Here is a 15727-nt window from a genome sequence, read left to right as displayed (position 1 = left end):
TCTCAACGTAATAATAAGAGTAGAGAGAAGGGGTAAGAGTGAGCCTGCTGGGTGAGGTAGGTGGTCACCTGTCATTTTACAGGACAGCTTTCTCCTTGTAAGTGGCAGTCTCTCAGAAGCCACACAGAAAATGCAGGATTCCTGCAATCTTCAGCCCAGACTCAACAACTATTCGGCAGTGATCAAGAGGAGCTTTTATCAAAACCTCACTTTGAAAGAGAACATGAGCCACTATACTTGGTGGCTGCAGGGAACTGCATCTTCGTGTGGGAGAGGCCACCTTGAATGTCCTCCGTTCAACGGAGAGAGACAGAAGTCCATGGAGGCAATGTCCAGAGCTTGGACATGTGGAGGCCTATGGCAAGGGCAGGCCAGACAAGGTCTTGACCCTCCGGAGAACTCTCTCAGTGCCTGGGGCACTCTGCCAAGCGTTATGTCACAAGATCGGTTAGGTGCTCAGCACCAGCAAGATTTGCATATTCACCTTAATGAGGCCCTATTTCTATGGGAGGTCTGGTAAGTTTCAGAGGCTGCTTAGGGCCCAGGAGATAAGGAGTCTGACCCTGGTGAAGAGGTAGCCTTTCTAAAACTTATCATAACTAAGGACAATGCATCAGAAGTGAAGGCCAGTCCCTTCGAAAAGTACTCCAGTTGCAAACAACAGACACTTAGCTCAAACTAGCTTGGGCAAAAAGGGAAATTGATTGGGTCAAAAAATCCAAGGAACTGAACAACCGAAAGTGGAAAAGAGCAGAGATGTCTGTGGTTGGGCCTTGGAGGCCCAGCGTTCTCTCTCTCAAATAGAGTTCTCTGTCTCTCCCTCTCTTTCTCTTTCTCTCTCAACTTTCTCTCGGTTTGTCAGCTTTGTTCTCTCTGCAGACCACTTTTCTCCACAGCGTAAAGGACCAACTTCCCTCATCTAAATTCTTAGAACGATCTCATGGGCCCTGGCTAGTCACATATCATTCCTAGGACCACCAGATGGCAGGAAAATGAAAGAAGCTGGTAGTTTCCATAATTGTCATGTGGTTGAAGGAGATCATTCCCTAAAGAAAGATTGGGCGTCGGGGGGTGTGGGGTGAAGGGATGCCGGGTATATCTACCATCACACTGTGACTGTCCACTACTTAAAATTCCAGGTTGAAATACCCGGTTATTAAAGACGTTTCTCTATCACACGGCCTGATGGCTCTAAGGCTCAGCCTGACCTCCTTCTTGCTTGGGTGTTTGTGTTTATGGCAGGTAAGTGGCTGCCACCACTGGTAGGCACATAAAAAAGAGCAGGACAAAATCCAACGATGCTTGGGGAATCATCCCAGCCTGGGTTCCTGGAACACGGGAACTCAGGAAGGGGCAGCCTCTCTTCTTGCTTCCCAAGCCTCCAGGGACCCCACAAAATGGGGTTAGGGTGGGGGTGGGGTGTGGTGGCCCTGGGGTGGAGGTGGGGGTGGGTAATGCCCAGCCATTTCCACTTTCGGAGGCGGGAGGGCCCTGGTAAGAGGTTCAGTCACTGCGCCCCCCTCCGTGGGCGCCCTCCACATCCGAGCTCCCTGGAGTCACCCCGCCAGGCTGCAGAGCACATGCCGATGGAGCGAGTCCACTTCACCCGGGAAGAGCGTTTTCATAGTCAGCCGCGATGGCCATTAAATTACAGCGCGCACATTAAGATTCTGGCTGCCGCCGCAGAGGAACACTTATCAGAGGTGAAGCCTCTGGAAATGCCATTCATCTCAATAGAGAGCTGCTGAGACAGAACAAAAAGACGAGGGGCGCCAGGGGAGCGGGGGAGGGGAGCGCGGCGGCCCTGCTCTCTGTCCCCCTTCCTAACAAGATGGTCTCCTGCCCTGCAGACAGTCCGACAGGGCCCAGGCCAGGCCGGACCAGGCACAGGACCCGCAGCCCTGAGCAGCTTGCATCTTTGCTCCTCAACACAGCCCTCCGGGGACAGGTTACTCCTCCCATGGCCCAAAGGATAAAACTGGGGTGCAGAGGGGTTAAACCACACGTCCAAGGACACACATGTAGTAAGGAGCAGAACCAGGATTCAAAGCCAGGCTTCTCCTAGCTTCAAAGTCTGGGTCCTTAACCTCTCTGAATGCTGGTCCTAGAGCTTCTGGAATCGTTTTCAGAGCTCAGGACTCCCTGGTCCTTCCCCATTGGCGCTAGTTCGATGAGCAATGGCCCCTGGCCCCTAAAGAGAGATTTAAAAAAAAAAAAAAGGAAAGGAAAACAGATACATGTCACAGGAAATAACAGATTCTCCAGACCCCCACTGTTAGCAAAGGTGGTTTAACAAGAACTATCCCCCGCCTCCGAGCTGTGAGCCCACCCCACGGCTCCCAGACCCCTGCTCTCGCACCTCGCCGATCATGCCTATGCTGCACTTACAGCGTGTGACAGGCTAGTTAGACAAATGTGCTGGGAGTCGGGCAGGATAATTAGCACATTCATTAATTAGATGACTGCTAGTAGTTTGACTGTGAAGGACAACCATTTGTCAACAGAGATCAGGACAGCTGGGGCCAAGCGGCCACTCGGGGGGGTGGGGAGCAGCAATCCAGAGAAGGCAGTGGCACTGACCGGCTGCTATAAAAAACATGGGAGCTGCTCATACACTTAGCGGCAGCAGGCTCCGTCACCATGGCAACATTGGGCCACTCCGTCTGGCTGTCAAGCGGCAACATGCACATATCCTTCATCTCACCTCGGGTGCATGTTGCCATTTTGTGACATCTCTTCCCTTCGCTTTCCACGCAGCCTCGCCCTCCGTGTCCGTTAGCACGAGGCTTTCCCTGGGCTGTACATAAACGGTGGGAGTGAGGGAGAAAGCACAGAATTCTCCGGGCTGGGGCGTCAGCACTCGCTGGGACATAGAGATAGAGCTCGGGTCCACAGGCACAAACTGTCCATGGGTGCAAAGCAGTTCCTTTAATTTCCGTTGACCTAAAAACTATTCAGACCAACATCGATCTGAAAGACGAGCAATATGAACAAAGACCAGGCCATGGTCTGTTCTAGATATCACACATCCATAGTCTCCAAGAGAACCAAATCAGCCTGGTGAAAAGGTCAAGTCTCCTTCTCCAGCCATGGTCCAATGGTCTTTCTTTACACGAATCGCCCATTTGGTCCTGAACTGAACTGAATGAACTAGATGAGCCTTCATGCCATGACATAGACGAGGAAACTGACGGATAGTGAATTTGCTGTAACCTCAATGCTACTGATTAAATTCCACACATGCTCCGGGCACAGAGCTCGATGCTTCACAAAACAAAATGACATTTACAGATATGACCTCCATCCCCTAGACTCTTGAGCTCTAAGCTGCTAATATCAGTGCAAGGACACAAAGGCAAGCAGAAGTCCACAGACCCTCACACTGACTGCACGAACCCAAGGTGGCATCCAGAAAGCATCTTCCTTCCCATATCACAAACACACAAAATACAGGGCATTGTTAGGAGTTTGTGGAGAAATTAAGCAAGTATCCTGGAAGTGCAGCAAACATCATGCCGTGTATCGTGTACAAAAACAAAGCTTACGTGTGGGTTCCTTTCCCCGACTCTCAGCTTAATCTGTCTTACAGCCTCTCTAAGGAAAGGAGGTCAGTAGTGGGCATGACCAGACGTGGGAGCTTTCCGTTCTAATAGAATTAAACATTGTGAGGTTCCTATATGCTCAGTTAATTTTTGACAGAGTAATTCAATGAGGAAAGGAAAGTGTTTCAAATGAAGGATGCTAGAAAAACTGGGTATTCATACGGGGAAGAAATGAACATTGACCCTCCCCTCAAATCACACAAATATAATTAGAAATGGGTCTTCAACCTAAACATAAAAAAAGAAAACTATAAAGCTTCTAGAAGAAAAAAATAAAAGAAAGTCTTTGTGACCATATGGAGGGCAAAGTGGGTTTTTTACATTTTTTTATTTGAGTATAGTTGACACACAACATTACATTAGCTTCAGGTGTACAACGTGGTGATTCAACATCCCTATATGTTACGCTGGGCTCACCACAAGTGTAGCTGCCATCTGTCACCAGACAATGCTATTACAATGTCATTGACTACATTCCCTAGGCTGTAAAAATTGTGTTTTTGTTTTAAGACACAAGAAGTGTGAGCTGTGTAAAGAAAAAAATCAGTAAATTAGACTTAATTAAAATTTAAAACATCTGTGCTTCAAAAGACACCATTAAGAAAATAAAAGGGCAAGCCACAGACAGGGAGAAGATATTTGTAATATATCCACTTGATGAAGGACTTACATCCAGAATATATAAAGAACTTATTCCCAGTCAATGATAAGAAGATGAACAATCCCCATTTTAAAAATGAGTAAATGACTTGAACAAACATTTCGCAGAAAAAGGTCTACAAATGGCCAATAAGTGCATGAAAAGATGCTCAGCGTCATTAGTCATCGGGGACACGCAAAGTAAAAGACCCCATCATAAAGCTCCAAGGGTGGTTAGCAAGGACATGGAGCAAATGGGACTCTAATCCATTGCTGGTCAGAGCGTAAAGTGGTAAATGTAAAAGGGGTAAAATTTAAATAAAAACACTTTGGAAAAAGTTGGGTAGTTTCTTAAAAAGCTAAATGCACATTTGCCCTAGGACCTAGCAATACCACTCTTGGGTATTGTTCCAAAAGAAAAGAAAACACATGTCTCGTAGCAGTCAGCGTTTTACCAGAGAAGCAGAACAGCTAGGAGATTATATATACAATCCATATACATATATGAATGTGTTATAGAGATCTGAGCTTACACAATTGTGGGAGGTGGCGAAATCGTCTATGTGAATGTATTTGTTTTCTAGGGTTGCTGTAAAGAAACTTAAAACAATAGCCGTTTATCGTGACACAGTTCTGGAGAGTAGAAGTCCAAAATCAAGCTGTCGGCAGGGCCATGCTGCTTCTGAAACCCATTAGGGGAAGATCCCTCCTTGCTCGTCCCAGCTTCTGGTGGTCACCAAAGTCCTTGGCGTCCCTTAGCCCGCAGCTGTAGCAGCACGCCCCATGGTGCTCATGCTTTATGTCTCTGCCTTCACATGGTCATCTTCTCGGAAGGACAACAGTCATATTGAATCAGGAGCCCACCCTACTCCGGTATGATCTTTCTTAATTAATTATATTTGCAATGACCCTATTTCCAGGTCATATTCTGAGGTACGGGAGGTTAGGACTTGGACAGGTCTTTTGGAGGACAGCTCAGCCCTTGACAGTACGGCCGCTGTTCTCCGTTGCTGGTGCTGAAGCCTAAAATCCAAAAGGGCAAGCCGTCAGGCAAAGAGGGTCGGGTAAAGAGGGACATGAAGCAGGGGAATCAAGAACTGAACCGACACTAAAATCTGTGAGGAAACCATGAAGACAAGCTGGAACCCATGTCTGTCACACACGGACTTTAAGCCCAAACCGCAATGACCAGGGCTTTCTGCAGGAGAATCTGGTCCCCTCGTCACAGTCCAGAGAAGCTGAAGGAGTTCCCCGCAGAAGCTGAAGAACTGAGGGCCCCAGCCAACTGCCCTAAGTCAACCAGTTGAGCCAGCAGATAAACAAGAATGTGTGTGCCAGAGAGCCATGTGGCCCGCCTCATCTGCCGAAGCATAAAAGATGGCTACCGCTTCACTCCCACCTTCTGACCCCATGTAAAATGCCTCCTGGAGTCCACACTAACCCAAACTATGCAGGGAAATGACTTGAGGAAAACATGGCTCCAGCTTAGGTAAACTGACACAGTACAAACCTATATACCACATTACAAACCTGTCTACCCCTCGTCACCTTGACATCCATGTACACCCCTTTAACCAAACTGAAGTTAACGTCCAAGAAAGACCATGGTAAAATCATGCTTTCATATAACATAATGACACTTGCTCTCATAAAATAGAAAAGGCACTAACTCTTTCCCCTAAAAGAGGATATAAATCTCTCTTCATCTTTGGGTGATACTGTGGGTTTGATTCCAGATCACCACAATAAAGCCAATATCTCAATAAAGTGACTCAAATGAATTTTTTGGTTCCCTAGTGCAAATAAAAGTTATGTTTACACTATACTGTAGTCTATTAAATAGCATTATGTCTTTAAAAAATGTATATACCTTAATTAAAAAATACCTTATTGCTAAAAAAATGCTAACCATCATCTGAGCTTGCAATGAATTGTAATCTTTTTGCTGGTGGAGAGTGTTGCCTCTGTTGATGGCTGCTGACTGATCAGGGTGGCGGTTGATGAACATTGGAGTGGCTATGGCAATTTCTTAAAATAAAGCAAGACTGAAGTTTACCTCATTGATTGACTCTTCCTTTCATGAACTATTTCTCCAAAGTGTGTGATGCTGTTTGATAGCATTCCACCCATAGTAGAACTTCTTTCAAAACTGGGGTCAATCCTCTCAAACCCTGCTGCTGCTTTATCAGCTAAGTTGATGTCATATTCTAAATCCTTTGTGGTCATTGCAACAATCTTTACAGCATCTTCACCAGGAGCAGATTCCATCTTAAGAAACCACTTTCTTGGCTCATCCACGAGAAGCAGCTCCTCAACCGTTCAAGTTGGATCATGAGATTGCAGCAATGCGGTCCCACCTTCAGGCCCCACTTCTAATTCCAGTTCTCTTTCTGTTTCCACCACCTCTGCAGTGACTGCCCCCACTGATGTCCTGAACCCCTCCAAGTCCTCCGTGAGGGTGGGAACGAACTTCTTCCAAACTCCTGTGAACGTGGAGATTTTGACCTCTTCCCATGAGTCACGATTGTTCTTAATAGCATCTAGAATGGAGAATCCTTTCCAGGTGTTCAGTTGACTTTGCCCAGATCCATCATAGGAATCATTCCCTCTGGCTGCTATAGGCTTACAAAATGTATTTCTTGAGATTTGTAAGTCAGAATTACTACTTGATCCATGAGCTGCAGAATGGATGTTATGTTAGCACACATGAAAACAGCATTATTCTCAAAAAAATTTAATCTCCTTGTAATCTTCATCAGAGCTCTTGGGTGACCAACTGAGTTGTCATTGAACAGAAATTTTGGAAGGAATCTTTTTTTCTGACCAGAAGATCTTAACAGTGGGCTTCCAATATTCAGTAAGCCATGTTGTAAACAGATGTGCTGTCATCCAGGCTTTGTTGTTCCATTTATAGAGCACAGAGAGAGTAGTTTTAGCATAATTCTTAAAGGCCCTAGGATTTTTGGAATGGTCAGTGTGCATTGACTTCAACTTCAAGTCACCAGCTATGTTATCCCCCTAACAAGAGAGTCAGTCTGTCCTTTGAAGCTTTGAAGCCAGGTACTGACTTCTCCTCTCTAGCTTTGAAAATCCTCGATGGCATCTTCTTCCAGTAGAAAGCTATTTTGTCAACATTGCAAACCTGTTGTTGAATGTAGCCACCTTCATTGCTATTGTAGCTGGACCTTCTGGAGAACTTGCTGCAGCTTCTCCACCAGCCCTCGCTGCTTCACCTTGCGCTTTCTGTTGTGGAGCTGGCTTCTTTCCTTCAACCTTGTGAACCAACCTCTGCCAGCTTCAGACTTTCCTTCTGCAGCCCCCTCACCTCTCTCAGCCCTCACAGAATTACAGAGAGCTAGCTAGGGCCTTGCTCTGGATTAGGCTTTGGCTTAAGGGAATGCTGGGGCTGGTTTGCTCTTCTCTCCAGACCACTCGAACTTTCTCCGTATCAGCAGTAAGGCTGTTTCACTTTCTTATTTGTTTATTGGAGCAGCACTTTCAATTTCCCTCAATAACTTTTTCTTCCGTTCACAACTTGGCTACCTGTTTGGTACAAGAGACCTAGGTTTGGGCCGATCTAGGCTTTCAACATGCCTTCCTCACTAAGCTTAATCACTTCCAGCCTATGATTTAAAGTGAGAGATGTGCAACTCTCCCTTTCACTTGAACACTTAGAAGCCATTGTAGGGTTATTCATTGGCCTAATCTCAATATTGTTGTGTCTCAGGCAAAAGGGAGGCCTGAGGAGAGGGAGAGAGATGGGGGAATGGCTGGTTGGTGGTACAGGCAGAACACACACACCATTTATTGATTAATTTCACCATCTTATACTGCCGTGGTTTCTGGCACCCCAGGGGCACCTAGGTGGCCCAGTCAGTTACACGTCTGCCTTCGGCTCAGGTCATGATCTCAGGGTCCTAGGATCGAGTCCTGTGTCAGGCTCCCTGCTCAGTGGGGAGTCTGCTTGTCTCTCTCCCTTTGCCCCTCTCCCTGCTCCCTCTCTCTGTCTCTGTCTCTCTCAAATAAATAAATAAAATCCTTAAAAAATAAAAAGGAAAAATGGCATCGATAGACTTGCTCAATGCAGGGTTGCCACAAAGCTTCAACTTGTGAAAAATGCAGTATCTGCAAAGTGCAATTAAATAAGACATGCCTATAGTCTTTCCGCTGGGTGCATTACTGCCCTGAATAGCGATTTGGATGAATGGGGAATGGATATGGGGTAGGAAACTCTTTCAGCCCTCTTTACAGAGGATATTGGGAACATCTTCCCAGAGGAGGTGGTATCTAAGATAAAACCTGAAGGATGAATAGAAATTAGCTTATCAGAGACTTGAGGAAAGAGCAAATGATGTGTTCAAAGATCCCAAGCGAGGGAAAGATCACAATGCAGTTGAAGAACTGAAACAATTTGCATTTACTGGAAGGTAGATTGAGGAGATGGTATGAGAGGAGTCTGGGAAACACACCACAAAGGGCCTTGCCAGTGCTGTCAAGAGTTTTGAAATGATCCCAGGAACAAAGAGAAGCCACTCTAGGACTTTAAGAGGACTTGTCTCAAAACAAGACTTGCATTTGAGATCACCTGACTAAGGTGGAGAACAGATTAGAGGGGCCAGCAGTTGGGAGATCATTCCAGAAGTCTATGGAGTAAAGATGGTGAATTAGACTGGTGTCATGGCAATGGCCTTGGGCGGAAGTTGGTGGATTTGAGGGCTGTTTATTGAATAGTAACTACAAGGTTTAGCGAGGGATGGGGGATAAGGAAGAGGAGTCAAGAATGATTTGGGGCACCTGGGCAGCTCAGTCGGTTAAGCGTCCTACTCTTGATTTTGGTTCAGGTCATGATCTCAGGGTCCTGGGATTGAGCCCCTCTCCCCCACCACGAGATTCTCTCTCTCCCTCTCCTTCTGCCCCTTCCCCCACCCACTCGTGCTCTCTCTCTCTCAAAAAATAAAGAATGATTCTCAGATTTCTGACACCCTTCCAAATGAATGTTGTGTAATTCCCTGAGAAGTTCCTCTCGAGACTCTCACTATCATTATTCTTAGAGCACTCTACAGGGATGGTGTGGTCCAGAGCTGAAGTTCCCAGTGCCTGGTTGACTTTGGCTACTGTTGAGTGAATGTTTGCTAAGCACCATAGCTTCCAAACAATCACTTGGTGAAAATCCTAGGATTTGGCAAATTTAGCCTTGCTGCAGATGTGTGTGTATTAAAAATGAATGCCCATCTTCTGTGGTCTTGGATAGGAAAGGAGTAGAGGGAGGTATGTACAGCTAGGAGAAGGGAGGCATGAGGAATAGATTCAACGAAGGGTCCATGAACCCTGTGCATTGATGGAGAATGGAATTACAAGCTTCATTTCCCCCCAAGTACATGGCCCCAGGGGGTTCCCAGCTCCAGATTAGGGGTGCAGCATCCACACGGAATCACAATCCCTACAATCACAGAGCCCACAGAGAAGTGGCAGGAGAAATTAGGAAGGTGGCCAGGCTCCCAGGAGGATGCCCTCAGGCTGCAGACAGCCCAGTCCCCTAGCAAGGAGCAGGGAGAGGAGGGGAAAGCTCCTGTGGTGGTTGTTCTGTCTGATTTTATCGACAGAAATTATGCAACAAGCAAGGAAATAGAATACTCAGATTAAATGACTGGGCATTTAAAGATTCAGAAGTTAAACTTCTTCCCCCAGCAAAATTAGCCTGACCACAATAACAGAATATATATAGCATTAGAGTGGTTTTGTTCCTGTTTTCCTTTTGAATAAACCAGCTGAAAACATTATTGTTTGTGGTGTTAAATGGATTTCATAACCAATACAGGATGTGACTAAATTCGTATTGCTGTGATAATTTTAATTGAATTTCCTGACTCTTACATACTTAATTGTCAACTTTTAACACTGCATTAAACATTAGTTTCCAATGTTATTAATATGAAATGTTCACATTCCCTTAAGACTGTGATTATATTTTGCTTATCATTCCTGAATGCTGTATTAAGTCTATTTAAAATATATCCCAAGAGACCCTTATATGTTTACAGCATTAGAAGAAAAACAGATGTTCTCACATACCCTGAGAGAGGTTACAATTTACATTGTATATGCAGGTTGCTGAGAACCACTTAGAGATTTTTTTTTAGTTAGCCAGAGGGTTTAAGGTTTAAGTAATCCATAGCCTCCGATAGCGTGTAACACTATAAAATTCAAAACAAATGCCAATCACATTTTCCAAATGCAAGCACACATTTGAAGAGGATCCTTGGAAAGGAGGGAAACAAAGCATTTGAAGCAGAGCCTTCTCAGGCTGTCTTTGGATCACATGCACGGCCACAAGCTTATCCACAGAATAGCTCCAGCGGTCCCTCCTCACTCACCTGGAACTTGTCCATGAACCCCACTTATGTAGGACACAAAGTGACATACGACATAGCAAAGACAACCCTGAGCAACCCACATAGATTTAACAGAGAATATTCACTAAGCAGTATTGGACTCTCTGAAATGTCCTAAGGAGCCTGGTCATATTATATTGGATTATAACGAGCTTAGTGGTCTGAAGTCTATACCCATAGCAAGAGAATGAGGGGAAATGTGAGCAAGGATATGGGAACATTTACCAAATGCAGCTAAATGCAAGCAACCTTACGCTTCTTACTTTACTGAATCCTTATACCAACACTACAAAGAGATGTTATTGTCCCATTTTCCAGATGAGAACACTGAGACTAAGCGGTGACACAGTGAGACGTGGTAAAAGTGAAGTCCCGGCCAAGGTGGGTTTGGTTGTAGAGAATCATAATAACAGTAACAATAATGACTAACAGGCCTTGGAGGTTACTGTGGCCTTTTCCTCCCGGCACGGTACTGACAGAGAGGCATCCAGGCTCAGGAGCAAGCCAGGAGGGGCAGGGGCATGTTCTCCGTACCCACTGCCGGAGAAGGAAGGTGCCCATCTGCTTGCCCTTGGCCAATGTGGCATGGCACAGCTATCCTCACAGAATCACAGAATCTTCCTAAGAATAAAAAGTAACATATACCAATTACGGTAAACGTACCAGGTACCGTACCAAGTACTTTGTACCCAATGTCTCATTGAATATGGACAAAACCCTATTATTATTGCCCTTTTTACAGATGAGGAAAGTGAAGCTCAGAGAGCCCCAGTCACTTGTCCATGGTCACACAGCAAGGTAGAACATCGTACGCAAAGCCAGGCTTGTCAGTCTCCAAAGCCCGTGAGATCTAGCTGTCTTATGGAGGCCCAAGAGAAGGAGCGAGGTGGCAAACCTAAGGAGGAGGATAGCCCTCCTGCATCTTGTGATACGCCGTGACCAGCTGAGAAATGATCTGACCTCAAGGGGTGGTCTCTCACAAGCTTGATGCACGCTCCAAAGTGGGAGCACAGCACAATATTGCAGTGAGTAACCCGATAGATGCCAACAGCGGTGTTGTTCACTTAGGAAAATGAACACTCTGGCAAGCCCTGAGTTTCCTAACAGGAACCAGAGACCGTAAGCTAAGTGGAGACATTCTGCCAAATGCCCAAGGCCTGTTGGCAAGCAGTCTTGTAAGAGGCCACAGAAAGTCCCCACCAGCACCACCTGCCAATCTTTCCCACGTCTAGGGTCCTCCCTGCAGGAGCGTCCACGAGAGCCTGTCGGCAGCCTGAAAACCATGTGCTGGCTCCCCAGAGCGCTCCTGGGGCTCACGGGCAGTTGGCAGCCCCGCAGGAGTCCTCTTGCCAAGCCCCCTGGCAGCCACTGCCTCTCGGGCAAGAGCCAGGGGAGGCAGGCAGAGCGGGGCAGAACGCAGGCAGCCTCGGGAAACGGATCACTCCTGAACCACGATGACTGTGCGCTCGCACCAGGATGACAGTGTGCTCGCATCACAATGACAATGCACTCGCTGCACGTGTTTCCGCACCTGTGGATGTGGCCTTCTCCTTGCCCCATCCCCCTCACCCTTGCACAGCCAAGGCCTCTCTGTGAGGAGGGAAGGAGAGCTCGTCCCTGCAGAAGTGTACTTCTCAGGAGAGAGGAAAAGGGAGCCCCTGGCATCTCCCTCCAGAGGAAGAGAGAGATGTTCTAAGCTCTTGATGAATCTGAACACTCAGCTCAGGTATTTTCTTTTAAGGTTATTTCATCCATTATTTACGCTAGTGCTTATTCAGCACTCATTTATAAAGAGCCAGGGCTGGGAGTTGCTTCCACAAGGCACCGTTCAGGGACCCACAATTATTTAGTGCAAGGCAGGTAAGAATGCCTTAGCTGTTGACTAAGAGTGTGACCCCATGATTCAGATTTATGGAACAAGACCTGAGAAGAAACTTGGTTCGGAAGTAGGTGGAGTTGGACATAGAGCGCAGGACCACTCCAGCTGTCCTTCACGCTTCTGGGAATGTCAGCTCTTATAACCACTGCACGGGGCCCCAGGGCCCGGGTGGTTTTATAGGGGGCCTGTAGAAGGTGCCTCCAACACACACACACACACACACACACACTCACACACAAACTAGCACCTCAGAGATAGCTTTTATGTTTCCAAGGCTCCCCAAGGTGCCAAAAGATTTCCCAAATTCAGAGGTTATCAGAGCTTCCTGTTCATGCCATGGGAGCTGCTGTTAAATGCTAACATCTTGGCTCCTGTTGACCTCCCAGAGTTGTACAATGCCCTGTTTGCAGGGAAACTGGCTCTACAGAGTTCTTGCAGGATCGCCCAGGTACGTCCGGACTCCCCCTTTGCACAGGGGTCTGGGATGGGAGGGGAGAAAGGGGCAGAAGTGGGGGTGGGGAAATCAGGAACTGCAGAGTTACCTCCTAGCTAGAGCGGGTGCCTCTTCACCCCATCTCTGCCAGAGCTGTGACACCTTCGCTAGAGTCCCGTGTGATGGGAAGTGATTTCTGTTCCTTTTCTGGGGACCTCTTGCCTCACTAGCCTTTCACAGACCAAACACACTCCAGACCGGAATGGGGGTAGGCACAATTGTCTCACTGAGGGGTTAGGAACAGTGCAAGGAGAGGACCAGAAGTTGCAATGTTATCTCACTTACTCATTTCCTTGTACCATGCAGGGAGGAAGGCTCGTCGATTCAGGTCTGCAGAAAGACAAGTGTTCCGTGTGGACACTTCCTCTTTCCTAACCTCTGTGCACTCCACTTAATCTGCCTCCTACTGCACCCCTGAAGCCTGGTGTCCACACCCCTTCCCCTCTTTAAGAAGTTAATCCTCCCCTCTACCACTTCTAGCCCTTCTACCCTCAATCCCCCACCCCTCATTCCCAGAAGGTGTCCCGTCTTGTGTCTTGGGAAATCCAGCTCCTCGGGCTTTGCTCAAATGTACAAAGAGGCTCTCCTCTGCTCAACTTTTGCCAGTTGAGGATTGGAGAAAATGAAAGGCAGAAAGGAAGATTTGTGGGCCCATATACCCAGGCATGGCTGGGAGGGGAGTCGGGCTTAGGCACGTCCAGGGCCAGGACCCAGAAATCCTCAGAATGCTCCCTACCTACAGCTCTGTGTCTTTGCGGGCTGGCTTCTTCCTCTCCAGCTGCCCCCCAGCTCTCATGCAAGAGCGAAGAAGGTGGTGGGTGTGTCTTTCCAGTTCAGGCTCCCCAGCAGTGAGAGCTGCAGGAGACCACCTCTGTTGTCAGCTAGAGTAGCAACCCAGTCTGGCCTGACTTGAGGAAAACCTGTTCTTCCTGTTAGCACGGCTTCCTTCCTGGACCTTGCAGAATAATAATCCTGATACCTTGGTCCTGGCCCACCTTACAAGCTCCACGGTATGTCTTAGCAGCTGTTACCAGTTCAATTGCGTCCTCCAAAAAGATATGCTCAAGTCCTCATGCCTGGAACCTCAGAATGTGATCTTATTTGCAAATAGGGTCATTGCAGATGTAACTATTGATGTTAAAATGAACTCACACTGGAGTAGGGTGGGCCTTCATCGTGTCTAAGAAGAGGACAAGAGACACAGGGACAGACACTTGGAGGCGGGGGGAACACCATGTGACAACAGAAGCAGAGATTGGAGTGATGGATCTACAAGCCAAGGATTGCTGGCAACACCAGAAGCTAAGAGAAAAGCATGGAACAGATTCTCTCCTAGAGCCTTTAGAGAGAGGACGGCCCTGCCAACACCTTGATTTTGACTTCTAGCCTCCAGAATTGTGAGAGAATACATTTCTGCTGTGTAAGGCCTCCCAGTTTATGGTGCTTTGTTGCAGCTTCTCTAGAGAATGAATACAGCAGGAGACATGGGTTGTACCAGCTCACATTGATTCTTAAAGATCGCTAACCATCACTGCGATAGAAGATGCTTGTGTCTCAAGTCACCCTACCAAATGGAAGACTGTTTGGGTTGAGGCCTGCTAGGCTCTTGCCTGGTTCCTGTCACTCAATTCAATTTCTTCCAGGAACAAGGATGGGGTAATATTAAAGGCGAAACAAATGACTCAACAGCAGGCAGTATAAATGGACTTACAGGAGCCGTAGACAAGAAATGCTACACTAGCCATACTGGGAACTTGAGCAGTGCCTGCTTGTGACATAGTAATACAGTCAACCTGCAAGGGCCCTTTTTACTCTGTCACTCGGTGAACAAAGAGTAGGCTCTGAACAGAAGGGGCTGTGCCCAGGAACACCTCTGGGACCCAAACATTTGCCATAATGCTTTCTCTGGCTTTGGGTTTCTAAGACAATTGATTCATTTAAGATATTAACCAGGCGGTTATCTTTTAAAGATTCAAAATTTGCAAATTTAATTAATGATCTGAAGGAGACATTGCTGTTCATATTGCCAATAGGGGTAGCCCTGTGGAAGGAAAGTTGAGTCTTTTGAAAAACTCCATCCACGAATCTTATGCCCTCTTGTGTACCCTTACCAGGTTCAGAAGCACTGATATAGAATTAACTGAAGAAGTAAAACTCAACTAAAAAAAAAATATATATATATATATTTATATATATATACACACACACATATATATTCTGGATGTTTCTCTTTGTCCTCACTCTTCACTGTCATCCCAAGACATTCTGTAGCATCCTCACGGTTTGTGAGATTGACCCACCTCCAGTTCCAACGGTGGGTTCTGACTTGCCCAGACTGATAGGTGCCATCACTCCCCTTTTGCCTCAGTGGCCAATTCACTAATGCAGTCAGTGCATAACATGCAAATATTCCTCTCCCCAGTCTCCACTGCCGCGGGTGGCCACATGACCAGCTCTGAGATGTAAACAGAATTCTAGTTGGGGCCTCAGGAAGCTTTTTATGATGGTTTGGCTTTTTGTGTTTGGGGACTTTTTTTTCTTCTGATGAAAAGGGGCAGACTTAGCAGGGTTGTTAACCTGTTTGTTCTCTTCTTCCCAGAAGCTAGACTATGATGCCATCTTGCCATCTGGAAAACAAAAACCGCTTGCTGAAAATGGTGGAGTGGAGAGCTGCAAGGAACCTGGCTCTGAGCAGACAACTCAGTGTGGAGCAGCTTCCCCA

At 46.8% G+C, this 15727-nt stretch overlaps 1 protein-coding gene across 1 annotated transcript in view; it reads left to right on the top strand.

Moving 5' to 3' along the window:
• Positions 1-15727, top strand: part of HSPH1 (heat shock protein family H (Hsp110) member 1) — a 467085-nt gene that overhangs the window by 368733 nt on the left and 82625 nt on the right. The window lies entirely within an intron of this gene.

The sequence above is a fragment of the Leptonychotes weddellii genome, chromosome 3, assembly GCF_054177405.1.
Source record: "Leptonychotes weddellii isolate Sample4059 chromosome 3, ASM5417740v2, whole genome shotgun sequence".
Classification (NCBI taxonomy): Eukaryota; Metazoa; Chordata; class Mammalia; order Carnivora; family Phocidae; genus Leptonychotes; species Leptonychotes weddellii.
The sequence above is the reverse complement of the archived record's forward strand: the minus strand, read 5'-3'. Positions and strand labels throughout refer to the sequence as shown.